The sequence below is a fragment of the Saccostrea echinata genome, unplaced genomic scaffold (genome assembly GCF_033153115.1).
Source record: "Saccostrea echinata isolate AGI-Se365-2 ecotype Australia unplaced genomic scaffold, CSIRO_AGI_Sech_v1 ptg000044l, whole genome shotgun sequence".
Taxonomy (NCBI): Eukaryota; Metazoa; Mollusca; class Bivalvia; order Ostreida; family Ostreidae; genus Saccostrea; species Saccostrea echinata.
In genome coordinates this window covers 1,819,027-1,842,349 of record NW_026889793.1, presented here as the reverse complement: position 1 = coordinate 1,842,349, position 23,323 = coordinate 1,819,027, and the positions used below count along the sequence as shown (strand labels likewise).

The 23,323-nt window shown below is 34.5% G+C and overlaps 1 long non-coding RNA gene and 1 pseudogene across 1 annotated transcript in view; both read right to left on the bottom strand.

Moving 5' to 3' along the window:
• Positions 1-6,582, bottom strand: part of LOC133201441 (myeloperoxidase-like) — a 30,092-nt pseudogene extending 23,510 nt beyond the window's left edge.
• A 7,115-nt stretch (positions 6,583-13,697) lies between these two features.
• LOC133201408 (uncharacterized) overlaps positions 13,698-23,323 on the bottom strand; it is a 28,140-nt gene continuing 18,514 nt past the window's right edge. Inside the window, exon 5 of the long non-coding RNA XR_009723087.1 lies at positions 13,698-14,270. This is a non-coding gene — a long non-coding RNA (uncharacterized LOC133201408). The remainder of the gene's footprint in view (positions 14,271-23,323) is intronic.

The window sequence follows — 23,323 nt, the reverse complement described above, 5'->3', positions numbered from 1 at the left end:
AGATGCATTACAATATCAAGATTATGATGGATCTTATGAAAATCACCACTTTAGAAATTGAATAAAGATCCGTTTCAATTCGTTACCGGCCAGTTGGCAGAAATCTTCTGTTTGAGATGTCTGACAAGCTCCTGCAGGAGGAAGTATGTCACCTGATGACGTCCTCATGGTTCCTGGCAACAGGAAATAACATCATGTAATTAAAATATCAATGATATAAAATGCCCAAAAGATTCATGCTTGTATTTTTAAGTTTAATGTTAAAGGAAAGTTATGTTTTGATTTTTCAATAATATCATACCAACATGTCCATTAAGATTTTCATTAAATCGTTTAGAGTCCCCATATAACACTCCTGCATCAATAAAGAAGGATAGTCGGTTCACCTGTTGCCTAGGGTCTATTAGGAATACAGAAACAATAAGTTAATTTACAAAAGGTTCAGAAAATATCTAAAATCAATACACATAATATTGTAAATGCCGTTATTCTTTTCTTTTTCTAATTATTCAATATAATAATATCATGGGTTGTATGGCTATTGCAGCTATTCCGAAGGATATTTCTTTAAATTTTTAAAACTTTTTTTAATCTCAGATAAGTACCTATGCTACAGCCTTCGTCATGTGGAGTCGGTATTGATAGAGAAAAATCCATACACGTTCTGCTTGGAAATCGAGCATCGTCTGTTGGAATTTCTATCACATAACACTCAGAGCTATAAAAGGAAATAAAACATTTAGTTTACCTTGAGATATCCAAGTATCAAAATCTATATTTAAGAGATGCCCAAGGGACCTACCGGTCACCAGAGTATAATACAACAATTTCGAGGATCTTTAGAAGTATAAAATAAACTGATAGATGGTTTTATTACCCAAAGCAAAAGAAATAGGATGAGCAGGATCAACAATTTAAGATGACTTTTTGTCAAGACGAAAAAGAGGATGAATCTACACCATTCAGTCATTTAATGCTTCTTTCTTTTTGTTTTCGTTGTTCCTGTGTGTATGTGTGTGTTTTGCAATAGTTTCATGTGAACAAAGTTTAACGAATCAACTTACTCCGAAGCATCGACTCCACAACAATCAAGAGGACTTCCATTTTCTCCTATAAATACAATTACCATAAATGAAACGTACACAGGTTCAGACAATTCAAATCTTTCTACTTTTTTGGATGAGAAAAAATAAACTGCAACGATATTCCCTGGTGTATACTTGTAAATATTTTTTTTCATACATTTTAAATTTGATCTGATTTAATATGAAGAACTGATAACATTTCTTCTGAATGACAAGTATGGATCAAAATTATAATTTACTAGAAGACCAGTAAATTTGAGAATTAAGAGAAATGTTTCATTATTCACCAATAACAATAGGCGTGAAAGTCAAGTCGTGGTCTATAAATTGACCGAAGGTGAACAACATCAAATTCCGCTTGCTGTCTGGAGGTGTCAACATATCTCCTGCCAGTACTTTGTTACTGATCTCTCTTGGACTGGAAAGTGTGTCTCCATTTCTACTTATTTGACGCGGACTGTTATACTCTATTGAAATAAAAAAAAATGGCTATAGACAGCATTTCAATATTTGGTGTCATATAAAATGTCGGGTTTACAATCTAGTTTTAATTAAAAGTTGAATGGAATGGACCTTTTTAAAAAAATGCAAATCGTAATACAGTCTTATCAATTAATATATTCTGCATTTACAACAAATACGATAAGAATATGGTGTTCTGACCATCATCATAGATGGGCTTTAAATACCGCGCATGGGCCTGCAGTGCCATACCCCATGTTGGATTGCGGCGATTATTGCAAAAGCCGTCAGCACTTCGATATCTTGAATTCTTGTATTTTTTTCATGAGGTAGGGACTATATCACACAGTTGAGCCCGGAGAGATCTTTGATACTCATCGCTGCTCTCTAAATCTCGATATGTTTTCCCGGATCTGAAACATTTTGTTAGTTTAACATATTTTAACACATACTAGTAAATATACATGAAAGAAAGATAGAAGCAAGTACTATCTTTATGATTACAAAGGAAACGCAGTATGACTATATGTAAGACTCTAAACTTTCTGACATTTAAGGTAGCTAGCAGGATTACTGTCTGGCTTAAAACGCAAACTGAAATTTTGTCAGCTTGATCCATTCGTTTCAAAATTTTATTTCTTTTTTTTTCTTTTTTCCTTTTTTTTTCTTTCTTTTTTTTTTTGAGATTAGTCTGCATGGTTATGTTCTAATTGTATTTCAATTGCACCAATGTTGCTGAACACAGTTGATGCTACTTCAATAAAGTACAAAGTAAAACACTTTTTACGTCGGTAAAAGCAGTTTAAAAATATGCTAATAATTTTAAAAACAAAGCAGACAAAATCTATCATACTTAGCGCAGTTAATGTGAAGATCATTTAGAATCAATCCATAAAAAAAATACTTATATGTGTTCTACCTCATTTTTTTGCAAAAAATTCTCTTATTTTTGCAATCTTCCATCAAATATATTACATTTTTGTTATATTATTTTACGCGACCTCATTATTTTCTTATGTCTAAAATAATGTTCAACAAATAACTAAAAATAAAGCATGCAATCCGATATTTCAATTTTTTTATTAAGAATATATTAATTGCATACTTTGCCAACGGCGTGAAATTATTTCAACTGACATTTTATGAAACATAGAGAAGATATTTATTTTAAATCTCAAGCAATGCGGAGATAATTGGAAAACAAATCTTATATAAAATAACATGCATTCTGAGAGTATTGCATTAGCAATACTAGTCCCTACCAGCAAGTGTAATCTGGTTCCCATTACAAATTGAAAATGCCTTAATTCCGTCAAGAATCAATAAAGCGGAAAGAAATGCAAACTTGATCTATAACTCATCAAGGTAAAGTCACGTATCAAAAATCAGCTCAATATCTGCAAGCATTTAGAAAAAAAAAATACGGAAAAACTTGAAAAATAGGAAAGGTATAAATTCCGTCAAAAACCAATCAAACGGAACGAAATGCATACTTGATCTGTAGCTCATCAAGATACACACACATACCAAAAATCAGCTCAATATCTGCCAGCGTTTAGAAAAAAAAGTGCGGAAAACCAAGTGGGACAGACTGACAGACAGACAGACAGACAGACGGACAGACTCAGTGGAAACCTATAGTTCCCTCCGGTTTCACCAGTAGGGGACTAAAAATAGCATGAAATTGGTTTCGATTGTACTTGCAAAGCGATTCTAAATTACTTTAATCTGTTTCAAAAACTGCCATTTTTTTTATTATAAATGTAAGAAAGTAGCATCAATCTCAATTGATATGATTTGAGGTAATTCAGTGAACATGGAAACTTGTATCGGTATTGCATTTTACATGTATTTTGAAAAAAATAGTATTCAATTCCGCTTCGCATTTTCCAACCTAAAAGAAAGCTCTAAATTTATTTATACGTCCTATATTTTTGATTACGTTTAATTAAATATTTAAACAAAACATAAAAAAGCTTTAATGTAAGTTTTGTTTTATACTGCTAAAGATGTTTTGTAGCGGTTTGTAGTTTGATATTGTAAACACGGTAGCTTTTATGCGTCGAATTCGATCTATTGTGACGTCAGCAAATCCGCAAGTACCTCAAATACTATTGTTAATGTAAATCATATACGGTACTAATTTTAATGCACCAGATGTGCATTTCGATAAATTATGTCTCTTCAGTGATGCTCATGCCGAAACGTTGGAAATCCAAAATAATTAAAAAAAAAAAAAAAAAAAAAAAAAAAAACTTCGAAGAGCTGAAAAAAGGTGCCAAAGACTGGAGCCAAATACGTCAAAGGATCAGAGCCATGCCTGAGGGAGATAATCCTTAATTTTGAAATAAATTTCAAAATTTTTCCACAGCAATTAAATGTATATCCGTATTTTCAAGCTAGTACTAAAGTACTTAGCTACTGGGCTGTAGAGACCCTCGGGGACTAACAGTCCACCAGCAGAGGCCTCGAGCTTGACCCAGGGGTCATATTGTAAATCATATGAGATACCAATTTTGATGCACCAGATGTGCATTTCGAAAAATTATGTTTCTTCAGTGATGCTCATGCCAAAACGTTGGAAATCAAAGTTAACAATAATTTAAAATATTTAACTATAATATTAGTAACTTTAGAATCATAGGTTGAAGTTTTTACTACGTAAATCAAAGCAAAGATGTTTTACTATAATAATATGAGTATTTTTACAATGGAATTCATATTCTATTTTTTTTATATCCTCAGAAGCGAGCGACTTGCATATTTGTGTATTATTTACGAAATTACCATAATTCATTTGCAGTTTAAAACTTAATAAAACATCAAACTGTGCAGTTTAAAGTTATCATTGAAAAGTATCAAAGTACTTAGGTATGTGCTATTGAAAACTGTAATTTACTGTACTGAGCTTTATTAGGATGATTGTATGCCCATGTAAGAAATTTACGTGAGAAATGAGATTATTATTTCTGACATTACAATTAAAAGATCTAATCCGAGAATTTTTTTTCAAAATAGTATTACTATTATGCTGAGGTCAAAATTTTCAAAATCTTAAATGTTCTCAATACTTGCACTATTTTCATCAAACCTAAATAAACCTATACCATGTATGTAAAACATATATACAAAATACCTTTGGATGCGATATTTGATCAGACTCAAATATTTGTACCCCGTCCTCGCTATCCTGTCTTCATCTTCCTTTTGTTTCTGAAAAAAGGCGAAATTGTTGCCTGTATCGGGAATGGCTAAGGAGAAGGAAAGATAAGAAATTATAAATCAATCTTCAGAAAGAACTCTTTTGTGAACCTTTTGTGTTGTTTTTAAGAAAGGAGAAAGGCCGAAAACTGTCCATTCTGTGAAAGAAAGAACTAATCGAGGGCCGTACTTAAAACATGATTTTCTTTGTTCTGAGAATTAAATTTAAAAAAAAACATGATAGAAAACTGGTTTCGTATTAAGAATTGATTGTGTCAGGTAGCACACAGACAATGACAAGTTCGTTGTTTACAGAATGGACAGGCACAGGTAAACTAGAATAAACAATCAGAAATCAATTTAACTGTGGCGCAAGACTTCCGCGAAGTGTTAATATTTGCGGTCATTTTGCGACCGAATTCGCAAAGAGACCGATAGATGAACTGAAAAACATAAAATCTTCTGAATAACTAATTTAATACTCATATGTTATAATTATCTTTTTTGGCAAATAAAAATGTAATAATAAAAAAAAAGTGATGGATATAAAAACAAAATAGTGTAAAACAAAAATTAGAATAGTTAGAATATGTATATGTGGACTCTAACCCCCAACCCAACTCTTTCCACCTACATACTTCTTATGAATAAACAAGTATTAGCTTATAGAATCTGAAATAATAGTACAGTAATGATACGTTTTAAGTGTTTAACCCTGACTTTTTAACAAATAATTTTGTTTACATAGGATAAATTATATTTACCAACAGTGTCCTTTAAAGGGCAGAGGAAATTCTGTTAAGTCACACAATCACGCAAAAGTTCATCTTTAAAATTGCAAATTTTGGTCACAGTTCACTAAGGTATCTTAAAATTTGTGAATAAGAAATAACTTTAACAGTTTAGAGTCATAAAATACTATTTTGATGGGTCAATCGTTAATTTTTTTTAAACATTACATCAATGCATGCATGTTTACGATACATATATGACATGTTTACGATACATATACATGTAGTGATGTACGATGTTTGTCTCACAGTGTCAATGTAATTTCAGAGACGTGGTTATCTATAGTAAAACTAAATAGTTAATTGGTATTAAAAAGTTCATTTGCAATTACTGAGAAGTGTGAATAAAAATGGTTTGTCTCTTTTCATTCATGCGTAAAGTCCTGGGAGGTCTAGATTTGATTGTGCAAGCCAAAGCAATGGACACTATAAATAGAGTAAATTAACTGTTAAGCTTTAGGTACTGAAAACGGTACGTGATTTGGAGGTCATTTTGACATTATTTATCTTCCTGATCGCCATACTATGGCGCTAATATTTTACTGTGTAGCAACTATGGCGCTAAGTTTTTAACTCTGGTGCTAAGGAATTTAACTGTGTCGGGACCGCCTTTTTAAAGAAGAACCCTGAGTAGCAAAATGTTTCATTCGTTCTGTTTGTTTTAAAACTCAAATAAAGTTGTAAGTATCTTTTTGAAGAATCTCAGAATTTAAACTCATACTTTAAATTTCAGTGTATTTTGTTAAACACTAAAGGAGTTATTTAATATGTATCTGTGTCAGCCGATCTGAGCAAAGCGATTTCAACACATCGTATTGTTTTCACTAAAAGTTCACATGTTCGGTGCTCGTATATATACAGAGTTTTAAATCATACCATCAATATAAGAAATTTAAAGCTCTTTCAATTAAATCAGTCATTTCACTTTTGATGTGCAGAATGACGTTAATTCGTTCGGAACAATAACTGAACATACTCTCAATAGGATTGAGTGGTTCTATTAGAGCACCTGCTGACAAAAACAAGAGGCTCAGGGGCCACATCGCTCACCTAAACACTGTGGCTGGGAAAAAAGCAAAAAATCAGTTTATTATTGCAATGCTTAAATGCATAAGTGGTACCGACCTACCCCTAAAAGGGAGGAGTTATAATTTGAACAAAATTGAATCTACACTAACTAAGGATACTTACATATTTTTTTTTACTGTGACTTTTTTCCTACAAGTTTAAACTTTCATTGTGGCCCCTACCTACCCCTGAGGGTCTTGATTTGTTCAAATTTTAATCTACACTACCTGAGGATGCTTCCATATAAATATGACCAATCATAGCTTTGCTGTTCTTGAGAAGAAGATTTTTTAAGATGTCTCCTATATATTCCTATGTAAAACTTTGATCCTCCATTGTGGCCCCACCCCACCCCGGGGGTCATGATTTGATCAAATTTGAATCTACACCACCTGAGGATGCTTCCATATAAATATGACCAATCATAGCTTTGTTGTTCTTGAGAAGATTTTTTGAATTTTTTCTTATATACTCCTATGTAAAACTTCGATCGCCCACTGTGACCCAACCCTACCCCTGAGGATCATGATTTGAACAAACGTGAATCTACACTACCAGCAAATGTTTCCATTGAATATGACCAATCATGGCTTTGTTGTTTTTGAGAAGGTTTTTAAAGATTCTTATGTATTCCTATGTAAAACTTTGATCGCCCACTGTGGCCCCACCCTACCCCGGGGGTCATGATTAGAGCAAACTTAAATCTTCACTACCTGAGGATGCTTCCATATAAATATGACCAACCAAGGCTTTGCTGTTCTTGAGAAGAAGACTTTTAAAGATTTTCCCTATGTATTCCTATGTAAAACTTTAATCGCCCACTGTGGCCCCACCTTACCCCTGGGGGTCATGATTTGAACAAACTTGAATCTACACTACCTGAGAATGCTTCCACTTAAGTTTCATATTTTCTAACACAGTGGTTCTTGAGAAGAAGATTTTTGGAAGATGCCATAAATTTTTCATGAATTCGCAATTATCTCCCCTTGGAAGAAGGCGTGGCCCTTCATTTAAATAAACTTGAATCCCCTTTACCCAAGGATACTCTGTACCAAGTTTGGTTGAAATTGGCCCAGTAGTTCTGGAGAAGAAGATGAAAATGTGAAAAGTTTACAAAACGACAACGACGCCAACAACGACGACAGACAACGGACAAATTTTTATCAGAAAAGTTCACTTGAGCCTTTGGCTCAGATGAGCTAAAAAAGAAGTAGAGAAAAAAGTAGAAAGAAAGAATGATAATATATTGACACACAAAAGAAACGCATTATACAATTTTTGAAGGAAAAAATTCAGATAAACGGTATATTTTTGTACTTAAAAGGTAAATATATCTTGAACTTTGCGTGGTCGGTTATTTAAGGGTTGAATGATTTTCATCCCGTTTCTCAAATTGATCCCAACTTAAAAGGAAATCAAAAGACGCATGTTAAACAATTTACTTGGTTATAATTTGGTTTACAATGCACATCTTCTAATGCGTTCAAAACCTTTATTTTTCGGTGTTCTGCAGACTATAATACATTAGGAATTCGCAATAACTTCAGAGAGATTTAGTAAGACTAGAGCGAGACTGTTAATGGATAAGGTAAATTATTCACGGAAGAGTAGTAGGAAGTGACTAGGACGTGGAGGCATGGTAAACATAAAAGCTTAGTTACGTTTCAGTTTTCACCACTATAATATCAGCGGAATTCTACTTAAATTTCTCTCTCGTATTCCTTCAAACTCTTTCAATAAGTATTCTTTATAATGACATTATTTTTGCAGTAAGATATTGAAATTTCATTTTGGACAAGCATGCTTGCCAAAAAAACCCTATATTTTCTGGTGTCAGGCTAAATTTATATGTTAAATGAGGTTCCAATGTGACTTAAGATCGACTAATCAGGTTAATATGATGAATTGCATTATGGGATAATACAAATACTCGAATTTTACGCATGGTAAAAAAACAAATCTTCTAGCCATAAGCAATTGGAAAAGCAATTAGAAAAACACAATAATCATTTTTTATGGATTTCATAGACGAAAAATCGTGATTTCTTTATTATCTATTATTTTCATGCTCATATTTACATACAATTCTTAAATAAACGTAGAATTCTAGGCTTCTTAAGCCATTCTGAATGGATTTGGGTTTGTATTCCTTTGTTGTACTATAAGTGAATACAAATATCAGGTGGATTCCCTGGCCAAAAGCCAAAAGACACAGGTGTTGTAAAGTAAAAGAAAAAAAAAACAACTTTTGTTGGCAATTAAAACTTTGAAATGCACGAGATGCTGGTCGTTCTCCTTATCTTGATGTTCTAAGCAAAACATTCTGAAGGAGATCTAGACAAAGACTCTCTTCTATTATGTACATTGTAATGTATAACTGAATCTTTAGTCAAAAAAGCTGCAACAAACTACAAATTGCACCAATATCAAGCTATGGGGTGAAGTTTTATTTCCTCTCTTATTGAGAGCATGACTGGGATATCTATCTTAGTTTCTAATCTTTGTATTTTTAAATGAAAACAATAAAAATTATTTTTAATTCTTTTTTTCCGTATTCCATTTAATATTGCATCGTAGATTAATCTGAACCACGTGATCAAAGTTTAAGGTAAACTTGTAATAGGTCAACATGCCTTGCTATTCAGTCAATGATTGGTAAGATCCGCTGTGGGTAATAATTACAAAAGCCATATTAGCAAACAAAGGTGTGTCATTGTAGTAGATATAACTCACTTTGTATTCTACCGACCTATTTGGCGACTTTTGATAAATATTCCTCACTGGGTTCCAATCTTTGCGGTAAATTATCACAGAAACTATTAGAGGTGTTAAATACATGAAGCATGTGATATTTACCCCCCCCCCCTTTCATTTTTTTTCACATCATCAGGAAAATCTCCAACATTTTTCAATCATTTGATGCAAATTTAAGAGGATAAAGTTTCCATATCCTTTGAAAAATGATAAATAAATAAAAAAAAATTATTTGATATATAAGATCAATACACAGTTTAAATTTGCTGACACTGCATGATGCAAAATCAAGGAAGTTTGAAGGCAGTGAACGGAATCTTTTTTTTTTTGACCTGGCACTTTTTTTGTTCAGAGAGTATATGAGTCTTAATTATAATTGTCCGATCCCTCAGTTGATTATCTTTGATAACACTGTTCCTTATCTTGAACGTCTTCGTTAGTCAGATCTTTTTTAAATTTGGATGAACGATAGAAATTCATGGATTTTTTTCTACTACATTTCTTTGAAATATCATGTGTGAACGTTATTTAAATTCGAAAATGCTATAAAACTTGTGGAAAGAGTCACCTACTGGAAATGTCTCCAAGTATATTTCCGGATAATATTCAACCCAGAGTTACTGCTCTTTGATTGATTGACTGAATGTTGTTTAAGCCCCGTTCGAGAATCTTTTACTCATATAGAGAGGTCACCATATACCGGTGAAGGGCTTCAAACTTAGGCCTTTACTAGACACTCAGGGACATTCACCAGTGAGGGTTTTTATCTTGTCAACGCCTACCGTGACAAGGGGCCTCGGTTTTTAATGTCTCATCCGAAGGACCCGCAACTTTCACTTCAAAGTGCTGAGCGCTTGGCGAAGAAACAGTAACTGTTGTTACCTATTTTTCTCGACTTAGATCACGGCTGCCGTGATTCGAACACACGACCTTCCGATCACGGAGCGAGCGCTCTACCGACTGAGCTACGGTGACGGCCTTTGGCATTTTAATGATTTCAATTTCCATTTGCCTTTTTTCAATTCATCATCATTATATATATATATATATATATATATATATATATATATATATATATAACTCTGATTTAAGGACTAGGGAGACCAGACCATTATATATGGCTTAAGGAGACAATATACAGATTTTTTAAATTTGCTTTTTTCTAAAAAGAAATACCAGATCAATGTTCTATAGAACACCATTTAGTCGACTCTTGCTTTATTTTTTCATTATAAATGCCTCCTAAAAATATATGAAAAAAATGGTCTCCCTAATATTTTATGTTTCTCTCATATGACTTAAGGAGACCAGTGTATACTTTTATACATATAACTTGTGGTTTAAGTAGACCATTTTTCTTTCATAGTAATTTCACTGATTATGGATTAATTAACATATTGTTTCCAACCAGAATAGTTGCGGATGGTCATTGGTCAAGCTCAGCAGAAAGATATTTGTGTTAATGTGACTCAACATGATCAGTACAAAATCTTGAATATAAAACTAAAGTCATTGCACAAGTGACTTATATAGAGAGTAGTTGCCCCCCTGGCGCAGTGGTTAGAGCGTCTGCTCTAGAGTAGAGAAGTAAGGAGTTGATCCTTACATCGCAGGTTCAAATCCCACAGTTGGCTGGGGAGACCGATCCTTCGGATGAGACCGCATAAATCGAGGTCCCGTGTCACAGTAGGTGCTGGCACGAAAAAATCCCTTCACTGCTCAATGGCTGTAAGTGCTGAGTATAGGACAAAATTTGCAGCTTTCCACTGGCATGTGGTGGCGTCTCTATATGAGTGAAAAAATCCCGAGAGGGACGCTAAACAACATACAATCAATCAATCAATCAATATATAGAGAGTATAAGCCCAGAGTAGCTTGTTCTGATATCCACAATTAACTCTCAATGCTGTCGCCCACATGTTGCAGTGGTAAGAGCCTATGCTCTAGAGTTGCCGTGTTAGGAGTTGATCCTTATGTCACATGTTTGAATCCCACTGTGGGACGTGGAGACCGGTCCTTCGTACAAACCAAGGTCCAGTGTCACAGTAGATACTGGCATGAAAAAGATCCTTCACTGCTCATTGGCCCTGTGTGCCGAGCATAGGTCATTTGCAGCTCTCCACCGGCAAGTGATGGCATCTCCATATGAGTGAAAAATTCTCGAGAGGGACGTTAAACAACAAACAAACTCTCAATGTCCAATACAGTTTAACCTGAAAGTGAATGCAGACATAGACATGCAGACATAGATTAGACTTATTCTTTAGACCAAGTATAGTATACTCCATATTGTTTTGTTGAGGACACAAAGTTCACAGTGGAAATCAAGTAGTTTTTCCTGCTATTTATACCCAGCTTCTTTTAAACCATATAGTCATTGAGTGCATTCACTTTCCAACTAATTGATGAAGTTCTGAATCATACCTATATTTGTTTAAATTCTTTGTGATTTAAGAATATGTTTGACCAGTTGAAACCAAGAGTACATGTACTACATAAAATTTCAATGTTGTGATTAAGATCCAGTATAGCAATATGTAGATGCCATGTTCAATATACATATTTGCTATCATTAAACTTGCAGAGACCATGAATCAAAATAATTCAAATGCTTCAAAATCATTTTATTTTTACTGCTAGTCAAAATACAGTCACTCAAGCATATCCTTTGTTAATTTGAAAAAAAAATGATAGTTTAACATTTATTATTAATACCATACCAAAGCACAAGATAGTGCACTTCTTACATAATCCAATGATTCATGCTGTGATTTGACATATTTAGATGTTTCTCATTTACAGTTCAATATACATGATATACAAGTACAGTGTGACACTAACCTAGTATCAGTTGAATGGATCATTACTATTCTGTTTTTAAGAAGTTTGCAGGGTTAAAAGTATAATAAAATAAAAATGTTGATACATTTATTGATTGCATATGCTAAAAACTTTGATAAAATATCAAACTTTGTATCATAACAGCTTTTACAAATTAATTCAATACATTCAAAGGTACAAAAATCAAATTATTTTCATCCACAGTTTTATCATATTCAGTTGAACAACAGCTACATCTATTATATAAAATGTATGGTAGTTGGCACTGATGGTATAATCAAAGAATACAAAGCTCACTTCTATAAATGTTATCCACTAGTAAGGCAAAGTCTCACTCAACAAACACTCTGGTAATGTATATCACCTGAATCCAAAATCTATGCAAGTTGTTCTGGGTTAGATTTAACTGCTCAATAACCCTGAAAATGTATGTTACATCCAGCATCAGAAGCAGGATGCATCATCTATGTTTACTGATCACCAAAGAGTATATTGTTACTTTGAATGAACCTTCTCTAAAAACTGGTCATTAATCCAGAAAATCTAAGTCAAATCAAGGATTGGTACCCTGAAACATTAACATACATTATCTTTGCAGGTTTGTTCAACATACAGTTTATAATTACATGAGAATAGGACTGCTCAAAACACTTACTCTTGTGGAGTCCCCCATGTGGCGCAAAGGCTAGAGTGTGTAATCTAGAGTCGCAAGTAAGGATTTAATCCTTAAGTCTCAGGTTCAGATCCACTGGGGATGTGGGGACCAGTCCTTCAGATTCGACCGTATAAACCGAGGTCCCACCTCGCAGTTGATGTGGGCACAAAAAAGATCCCTTATTGCTCAATGACCCTGAGTGCTAAGTATAGGTCAAATTTTGCAGCTCTCCACCAGTAAGTAGTGGCATCTCCATATGGATGAAAAATTCTTGAGAGGGATGTTAAACAACAAACAAACAAAAACAAAAAACACATGAAGAAAATGTTGATCAGGTCAAGCATCTGAAGTAAATCTGTTAATGTGCTTTAATCCATGCAAGTTTGTCCAGTTAGAGCTTAGGAATAAACCTTGCTCCTTAAATTTTAACTGGGATGACAATGCTAGGTATATAGCAAGAACTCATCTAGACTGTCCAGAAAAGCTTAAGAATATTTAGCAATATCTTACTTGCATGATTTAAAAAAATCTGCAATCTAACATTATTCTAAAACAATTTCAACAAAGTTTCTAATTTTCAACAAATTCAATGCACTATGAGATGAATTACATTTCTAAACCACATACACTCTACTTAAAGTGCAATATACATGCATTATACTGTATGTTAAATCTTTACAGTTCTCTTCAAGTACTCTAATAGTATATAAAATATGAAGATTACCAAAAGTGATCAAGCTTTAAAGTCCATTGAAACAATACAAAATTGGAGCAGAGCAAACACAGACCTCTAAAAACACCAAGTGCTATGGAGGAGAAAGCATTTTCTGCCATGTGCTCCTTGACATAATTGGGCAAATGGAAAAATCCACAAACAATTCAGTGTAAACAATTTTGATGAAAAACATTAGTCAACATTCAACTTAATGATAGATTAAATTTGCTATAACAATTAATTTACATGTAAGTGTATACACATGTATGCATACCCAATTTTACTAAATGAATTATTTCACAATATCCAAAATTGGACAATAATATATAGTTTCTAATCTAGCCAGACAACAGGAAATTTTCATTATTACTTAAATTACATGAAACTATTGATGTCTGTGAGCTACAAATTATATCTAAAAATTATATACATTTTAACAAGTGTTTACAGTTTAGTGTATTTATTATACACAAATGATGACTTAATTAGTAAGACATACCAGTAAAGTCCACAGATTGACTTCCAGATTTCAGCTCAAAGGCTTGAAGATTTTTAGTGGCTTTTTCTCTCATAATTTTTTTTTCACTGAATATTTTCATTTTTTTTTCAAGACACTGTTTTTGTTGAGGTCTTTTAGCAGTTTGATGCAATCCAAGAAGTCTGAGGGCAATTTAAGAACTCCTGAATTTCTTTCTTACCTGGCAAAAATAAAAATTTAAAAGTTTGAAATATATTCAACTTACATGAAGAAAACTAGTAAAACTAGCGATAATGTAATAGACCTTTCAGATGTTCCAAAGCAGCTACATGTACCTTATTAAAAAATATAAAGTTTGAAGTATTTAGAGTCACCTGTATTCTGAACAAGGGATATGTGTATTTGACAGACAGATGAATGAATAGACTGATCACTATAGAGCACCTTAGTCTTTTTTCAATAATCATTATATTAGTGAAAATAAAATAGGAACTAGAGTGCTTCAAGGAATGTATATGTCGCCTGCTAGGTATCTTCATTAAAGAGGTAAATAAATCTAAGAGTGGTCAGCTATTAATTTAATATTAGCATGGAGGTTCATGCATTTGCCTGCAAGGAAAAAAAAGGATCCAAAAGTAAAAGACTGGGATAGAATCTGGCAATCAAAAAATATAGTTCCCCAGTCCTCAAATGAATAATTAAATTGAAATTATGATGAATAACTATTTATCATTTTATTAATACACATGTAGGTGCTTCCAACAATCCTCGGAGGAAAGAGATTTCAGACTGTCTTTACTTTGTCACTTTGTCAGTCAACACGATTCATTGTAGAATACTGATCCCAATGTATTTTCATAGTATTTAAATAAGTTTGTGGTAACTGAATTTCATACAGTTTCAAAGTATAGTATCATGAGCTCAAAAACATATATAAATGCTAATTATCAAAACCCTGCCTCTAAAAATTTTGGAGATATAAGGTGTGACAGACGGACAGACAGACACCAGGTAAAGTGATCTCTAAGTGTCGTTCTGCTCTGCAGTTGACACAAAAATGAAACTTAGTCAATTTTTGAGCATGCATATCACTTCAGTGATGAAAGGAATGCTGAAGTGGTAAGTCTATCCTAATTATTTGAAAATACGGCAACCCCATTGGTCAGAATATAATACATATGCTGTCCAGCCTTAATTTCATTGGCATAAAGCAGCACAAAACAAGATTTGATTGGATGGTGCAACTTGTTTTTCTAGGGGGCGCTGTTGCAACCCTGGAAAAGAAAATAGGACTGGGGCTTGCCCTTTGGGGGCACTTACTGACCGAAAGTAAACAAACAACAGAAATAGCAAATTACACTAGAAATATGTCCATAGGCCATGAATGCCCCGCCGAGTGTATAGTAATGCAACATGAAATTTTGTGTTAGTATATGAAGTTTGATGAGAATATCTTGAAAAGTTTCTTTAAAATTGAAATAAAAATTTTAAAAAAAAATGAATAGATGATAAGTTCTCACCAAATTATGTATAGATGCATAGCCTTAGATAACAATATCTTAAATGGTTTAAAACCATGCAAGATGCAAATTAAAGAAAAGTGAGGTCAAGGTCACAGGAAAGGTAAAAAATTTTTGAAATAGTTGAATAGGTCTTACTAATCTTACAGCATATTAAGTTTGATAAAAAATATCTTGAATGATTTCTTTAAAACTGAGCTAGTCACAAGCGTGGCGCCATGGTTAAAGCGTCTGCTCTAGAGTCACGAAGTAAGGAATTGATCCTTACATCACAGGTTTGAATCCCACTGTGGGATGTGGACACCAGTCCTTCGGATGAGACCTTATAAACTGAGGTCCCATGTCGCAGTAGGTGCTGGCAGGAAAAAGGACCCTCACTGCTCAATGGCTGTGAGTGCAGAGTATAGGACAGAATTTGCAGCTTTCCACTGGCAAGTGGTGGCGTCTCCATATGAGTGTAAAATTCCCAATAGGGGCTGCAGATTACCTGTTATGATTGACCAAAATCCCTACTAGGCTTTAAACTCTTCATTCTTGACCTGTATATCGTCAAATGAGATTTGTCCAGTTAATTAAGGTAAAAATTACTAATTGATAAAACTGTAAATGATTTTTTTTTACCTGAGTCAGATTTTTACTTTTCTTAAAGGTGTCTGGATTTGACTGTTGGTTCCACCTATCTCAAGGAAATGATCTGTAACAGTAAATGTTAGAAATCATAATCTGTTCTCTATCTCCTATAATCACGAGAAAAGGTGTTAAAAATTAACAGATGGAGATAAAATCAGCAGTCATATTAAAGGCTTTTTTCAATCATCAATTTATTAGTGAAAATCATAAAAGTATTAGGCAAAAATGAAAAATAAATGTTGTCATTAATTAACCTTGCATATCTCTACAATTTTCTGATAAGAAAATTTATACCCGATAGATGCAATATAATCGCCCTTTGCCTGCCCCAAAATTAAATTATGAAATTTTGATAGATTTTGATTTAAGCAATTATTATAAAACAAGGTTTTTTTAGGGGCACGTACCCCTGCTTTAGATTTATATAAAAAAAAAAAAAACTACAAAAAACGTGAAAACCTATTTCTATCTTACTGGTTTATATTTATTACAAATGTCCTCATAGTCAGCATAGCCCAGAATGGTAGACCGCAGACTCTCACCATGAACATTTTTAGTGTCCTGGTTCAAATCCATTTGTTGGCACATTTTTATTTTTTCAAACTTTTTACCTGTATAAACACTAAAGAACGAGTGCACTTATGGGCCCCGGTAAAATGTGAAATAATGAAGATTCAAATTAAGCTTAATTTTCCATCTCAGATCATTAATTGATATCTAAACCCTAAATTCAACAAATTTTATTGCTGAAATTCATGAATATACAAAGAGCAAAGCCATACAATGTGGTAGGGGTCAGCCAACATTCGTGATTTTCTATAGTAAATCGAGGACAGTCATTCATTTCAAAGCTTTTGTTTATTGTCAGCCTAACGTTGTACAAACTTGTGTGATTGACAAAAAATGCATTATACATTTATAAAACTTGTGTGAAAGTAGGAAATTTGTACAAGATTAGGCTTGTACTTAAAATATTAAAAAAATGTATGAAAAGTTCAATGTTTTTCCTATAGCAAGTAAGAGCTTAGATTTACCTGTATGATCTAGCTATGTTGAACCCACCCATGGAATAAATTATTTAAAATACCGGTAGTCACGTGAGTTCTACCCAGGTAAACATTCCTCAAAGATGCTCACTGTAAAGCATAGCCACGTTTTGTATCATTATATCAAAGTCATGCCGCATAGAGAAGTTTGTATGTACATGTATTTAGTTTTAGGAAAACGGGAGGGTTAGGAACACAGAAGGGTTAAGAGAGTTTAGTGTCGTTAAAATGTCATCATAAATAAAAGTGTCAAACATTTTTAACATTCAAGCAAGACAATGGTACCAGAATTGAAAGCCACCCAAATACACCTTTTTTCATTTTAAAATATAAAGGAACTAATGTTAATACTTATTGCATTATTTCAAATGCAAGCATACCAATTTCATAGTTTGATCACTATGGATACAGGCATCTATACAACTTCATTCAATTTTTTTTCTCGGGTAAAATAGCGCAAGAAGTATCATTCGGCAAATGTGCCTGTCAATGATCCACCATCAGATTGTTCAAGTGTCTGATTTAAGATTTAAATGCCTCCTCCCCTTGATTTAAATAAACGATTGAAACTCAAAATGGGTTTGATATGACTTTCCGGATCTATAGGCATTTAAAAAACTTCATTTGTTTCAAATCCATGCTGATTGATGTTTTAGCGTGATTTTAATTAGAAATGTCCACTTGTGTTTAACTATTACTAAAAGAGAACAGTTTGGTAATATATTCTAAAGTAATACAGCACTGAAAAAGGGCCCATTAAGCATTCCTTAAGTGCACTTGTCCTTGCACTTTGATTTTTTTATACAGGCTTTTGCATTTTACTTATATTTTCTTCCTTAAATGCATGTTTGGTGTTGATATAAAAGACATCTACAGAAATGCAGATCATAAATTCTCTTTAACTAAATGCAATCAACCGGAACTATACCTCATTGTAAGCACACTTTGTTCGAGGACACTAATCATTCACTTTGTGTTACTCGATACTGCAGGTGTCAGGAAAAAGAATCTTGCTGAGCAATAACTGCTGTGTTTTCCTTTCAAGAACATAATGACATGTAATAGTACTGTTGTGCCAGTGGGAGAGATACTGTTCTATGCAGAGTAGATGCAGTTCATTCCTTGGGAAAAATGTGTGCATTGGCGATATGTTATGCTAAAAATGCATGAGGGTTTTCAGATTAGAAAAGAATGTGGTAAGGTCAGTTAAGGTTTTATGTCCCATTGCCATTACTCAGTCAGACATCAAGAATGACCCTCATACAAAGGATGTATAATTCTGTAAATACTGAGGTAGGATCATATGAACACACAGTTGACTAGAATGAAATATATCGAGATAACAAACAGTATTCAAGCTCAAAAGCCCATCAAAAAATACAAAATAGGAGCAGAGCAAACACGGACCTCCAAAACATCAGAGGTGGGATCAGGTGCCATGGAGGAGTAAGCATCCCCTGCAGACCGGTCACACACGCCATGTGCTCCTTGTCACAACTGGGAAACAATGGAAAAATCCATCGATAATTCAGTGTGTAAATAATGGCCTAACAATAAGTATGAAAAACGTCACTCAGCATTTGACTTAATGATAAATTGTATTTGCTGACAAAGTCATTGTATCGACCATAGAATTTACAAAATGATAACTTTAAACAAGACTGCTGATATTCTTGTTTCAGCAACTTGTTTGTCAATAACTTATCTCGTTTTAAAAAAATTTCAAACATAGAGGATGCTCTTTCGTATCAAATCAACTGAGAGATATAAACCCTGTATGCAGGTGATGAAGGTATATTGCTAAATAAGTAAGGGAAGTTGACAATTGAAAAGTTAAAGCCATCTCATTTGTCATAAAGCTTGGTTGTTAGATTACCATTAACGTAGAACTAAAGCAATACATGAGAAACAAGAAACTACACACATGTGGCCTAAAGTCAGTGATCGGAACATACATCGATAAGCTTTTTCTAAAGACTGAAACCAATATTGGTCCTAAGGTCAACTCAAATTTTTAACTAGAAGTGTTCCTTTGATATACTATATTTTACTTATTTTCTATAGACTTACTATACCCTGAAAAAAAAAATGGAAAACAGGAACTAGCTGTTTAAATGACCTCGACCACCGAGGTTAATCTAAAGTTTGTCCCTGCCTACCTGAAAAACAGGCTACCTCGGGCAGTCAGTAATTTCCAACTCTGGTTATGAGATGCTAAATGTTCAATATTTACAATCAAATGCTTATATTTACATTTTTAAATTCAGGATAGATTGAGAAAGTCAATAAAATCACTTCTATATTATGTCTGTATACTTCAACTGAGAAATTAGTTGAAACTGGTTCCAGAAAAGAAGCTGAAAATGTTCAATAGTTTACAGACAACACTTGAAACATGATGACTGAACAAACACAGATAGCAATAAGTAATTTAAATGACTCAGGTGAATTATAACCTGTTCAATCTAATAGATCCATCTTTTTTCTAATACGACGGTTGATCCAAAAGTTTGTGAAATTTAATTATCTCTAAAATTTTATTGTGATTTGATGAAAGCAAACAATAGGCATATTTATAATATGGAGTCTTTATGCAACAATACTGGAAATTTTCACCATGTTCCAATTACCAATAAGGTCACACGAGCTTTCTGAACATTGATAGTTGTAAAATCAGGGGGAGACTTCTACGTAACGTCAAGTTAAGTATGTCATGTCACATTATAGGAGCGTTATAGGAGCATCTCACCCTCATGTTCAATTCGACTAAGTAATTCTACAGAATATTCTGCCTTTTTCTCCTTTTCTCTCTCAAGAAAAGCCTTGGTATCCTCTCACATGGATCAACTTATCTTAATATTACACTCATATTTCAAAAATACTCCCCATCTTTGCATATGGTGTTCCAATTTCAGAAGCAAAGTCAAGCACAGTACGTCAGCGGTCAACGCTTAATTTGTCTATGAGAAAAACAGACCCTCCAAAAGGCGGCCACACCTTTAATCAACCTCCATGGAAGTTCTGTTTTTCTTAAATTTCTAATGCCACTGGTAAATCAGTTGCTTAATGCATTTTTCTCCAGCCTGTATCAGTAGTATACCCCTTTAAGTCAGAGTGTTCCCAAGATTTTAACAAAACTTATAACTTGACCAAAATGTGATGTTCTCTAACAATTAAAATATGAACAAGAAATCATCAACTAATAATCTAAATATCAAGTTAAATCAGTAAAACTCTCACAGAAAGGTATATTAGTGGTCAAGCAATCGTAATTATGACAAAATTTTCGTTTTATTTGCCACTTAGTGCAGGATTTTTCTTATTTCACGTATTAAGAATTAAGGCAGATTAATTTGCCCTTATACCAAATTAATCTCATTTAATTGACGGAAGCACATTACAATGTCGTTAAAACTAATAGTGGAATGAATTGGTTATAATCCAAAAGGCAAAAGACTGGTATTGGTACGAGTTGATTAATTGATGGCACTTCCTTTTCCCGCCATCCAGCAACAGGGTGAGGCAGGAGATCCACATCAAAATTATTATCGCAATCATCCGACGGAAGTCAAACCAATTTTACACGCTACCTGGACTCAACTATGCCGCCAGTTAGACAGACGATCACCTCACGCTCCAGAAAGGAGCGCGATCGTAATTTTGTTTCGCCGGGCAGAGGGCGAGGAAGGAGATCCAAGCGGTCCACACACGAGGCGGGACATCCCACCTACACAAGACCACGACTTAGGGGAAACCGGACCAGTACTGCAACATCAACGTCCCCAGCCACAGTAACGGTGGCGGAATCAACCCACGAGGCTTACGAATACGAACCCACAGGACGTCGGGAGGGCCAAGACGAGGAGACGTTGAGCAACATCTCGGGTGAGTGTGACATTTTGCTCCCCACAGTAGATGCCTTAACACACCATACAAACAATAGTGAATTCGGTGGCCCCCCATTTAGCATTGCGGATTACCAACCTGCTCAAACCCCCAGTTCTTTAGATCCCATTAGCGCCCATGTTCCACTAAAAATTAAACAAAAAATTTGGGAGGGAAAATTTGTCGATCTATCCATACTTCTAAAATCGGCGCGGGAAATCTCAGATCACTTAGATACACAAGGCCAAATACAAATACGCAACGGCACAATGTGCCTTGTGAAGCATAAACCCCGCACCTTTTTGTCAATTGAAAAATGGACTTCAGCCTTCATCATCTTCACAAGTATTATGTTAGAAAAATATAGATCTAGAGCCCAAGAATTTTTGAAATATATGAGGGATGTAAGAATGGCAGCAGACAGATCGGGGAATGGTTGGTTCACATATGATGAACAATTTCGGCTTCGCAAAGCGTCAGACCCACACTCGTCCTGGGGAATCATAAACTCTGAACTCTGGTTGATCCATGTCACCAACAATTACACCATGCAGGCCCAAGAAAAGCCCATATCTCCCACACAAAATTTTTTCCCCCAACATAAACAGCCCAATATACCAGCAGCTAAGAAAAATGTAAATTCAGCACCCAATCGTTACTGTTATGATTTTAATTCAGGCAAGTCATGCAAATTCTACCCAAATTGCAGGTTTGTCCACTTGTGCAATTCATGTGGCGGATCACACCCCTCAATCAAATGCAGGAATAGAAATACACGATTCTAACGAGGATATCAACAGTTTAGGAAAAACTCCAATTGATGTCTACAATTTGTCTACTTATCTACAAGGTTACAGTGCTAAATCTTTTCTCATAAACGGTTTCCTACATGGTTTTCAACTCCAGTACAATGGCCCAAGAATTTACAGGGAATCAAAAAATTTAAAAAGTGCTATAGTAAACCCCAGTATAGTGGAACACAAAATACATAAAGAACTCCTGCTCCAGAGGGTAGGGGGACCATTTGAATACCCACCATTCCCATCCCTTCAAATTTCACCATTAGAACTTGTCCCCAAAAAAGATGGAGATTTTAGACTCATCCATCACCTGTCCTTCCCAGAACATCAATCGATCAATTCCTTTATAGATCCAGCTGCATGTTCAGTACACTACGCATCAGTGGACGACGCAGCAGCCATCATCTCGACACTGGGGGCAGGTACTTTATTGGCTAAATCCGACATAAAATCTGCATTCCGGCTCATTCCTGTGGCCAAAAATGATTTTGATCTATTGGGGTTTAAATTCCAGGGTAAATACTTTTTTGACAAAATGATGCCATTCGGTGCATCCATTAGCTGCGCAATCTGGGAGAAGTTCGCAACTGCATTACATTGGATCATTCAATCTAGCTCACGTAACCCCCATATTCTACACTATTTAGATGATTTTCTCTTCGCAGGACCACCAAATTCTAATCAGTGCCAATCTACCCTCGACCTTTTCAAAAATATCTGTAGCCATATCGGAATACCAATAGCTCTTGACAAAACCACTGAGCCTAGCACAACAATAATTTTTCTAGGAATTGAATTTGACACAATCCACATGGTAATGCGACTTCCGCAAGACAAGTTAGTTTCTCTCCGACAAAGCATTCAAACAGTCATGATAAGTAAAAAGGTCTCCTTAAAGGCCTTACAATCACTGATTGGCTTCCTCAATTTTGCCTGCAAAACAGTAGCACCTGGCAGAGCCTTTTGCAGGCGACTAGTTGATGCCACTATTGGCATCAAAAAATCATATCACATGATAAGAGTTAATCAAGGTATGAAAGCAGACCTTGCAGTATGGCAGCAATTTTTGAAACACTTTAATGGGGTCACAGTCATATGCTCCGGTATTTGGTCATCAGATAACAGTCTACAGCTATTCACAGATAGTGCAGGGGGGTTTAATGGGGGGTTTGGAATCTTTTTTGCTGGCCGCTGGGCTCACTCAAAATGGCCTACCCACTGGGTGTTTTCTGACGTTATTCGTGACATGACATTCTTAGAACTATTTCCAGTATATGTTTCACTCCTGTTATGGCACCCATGGTTATCAAACAAACGCATACTTTTCCACATTGACAACATGGCAGTTGTACAAGTCATTAACACATTGACATCTAAGTCAACAAGGGTAAT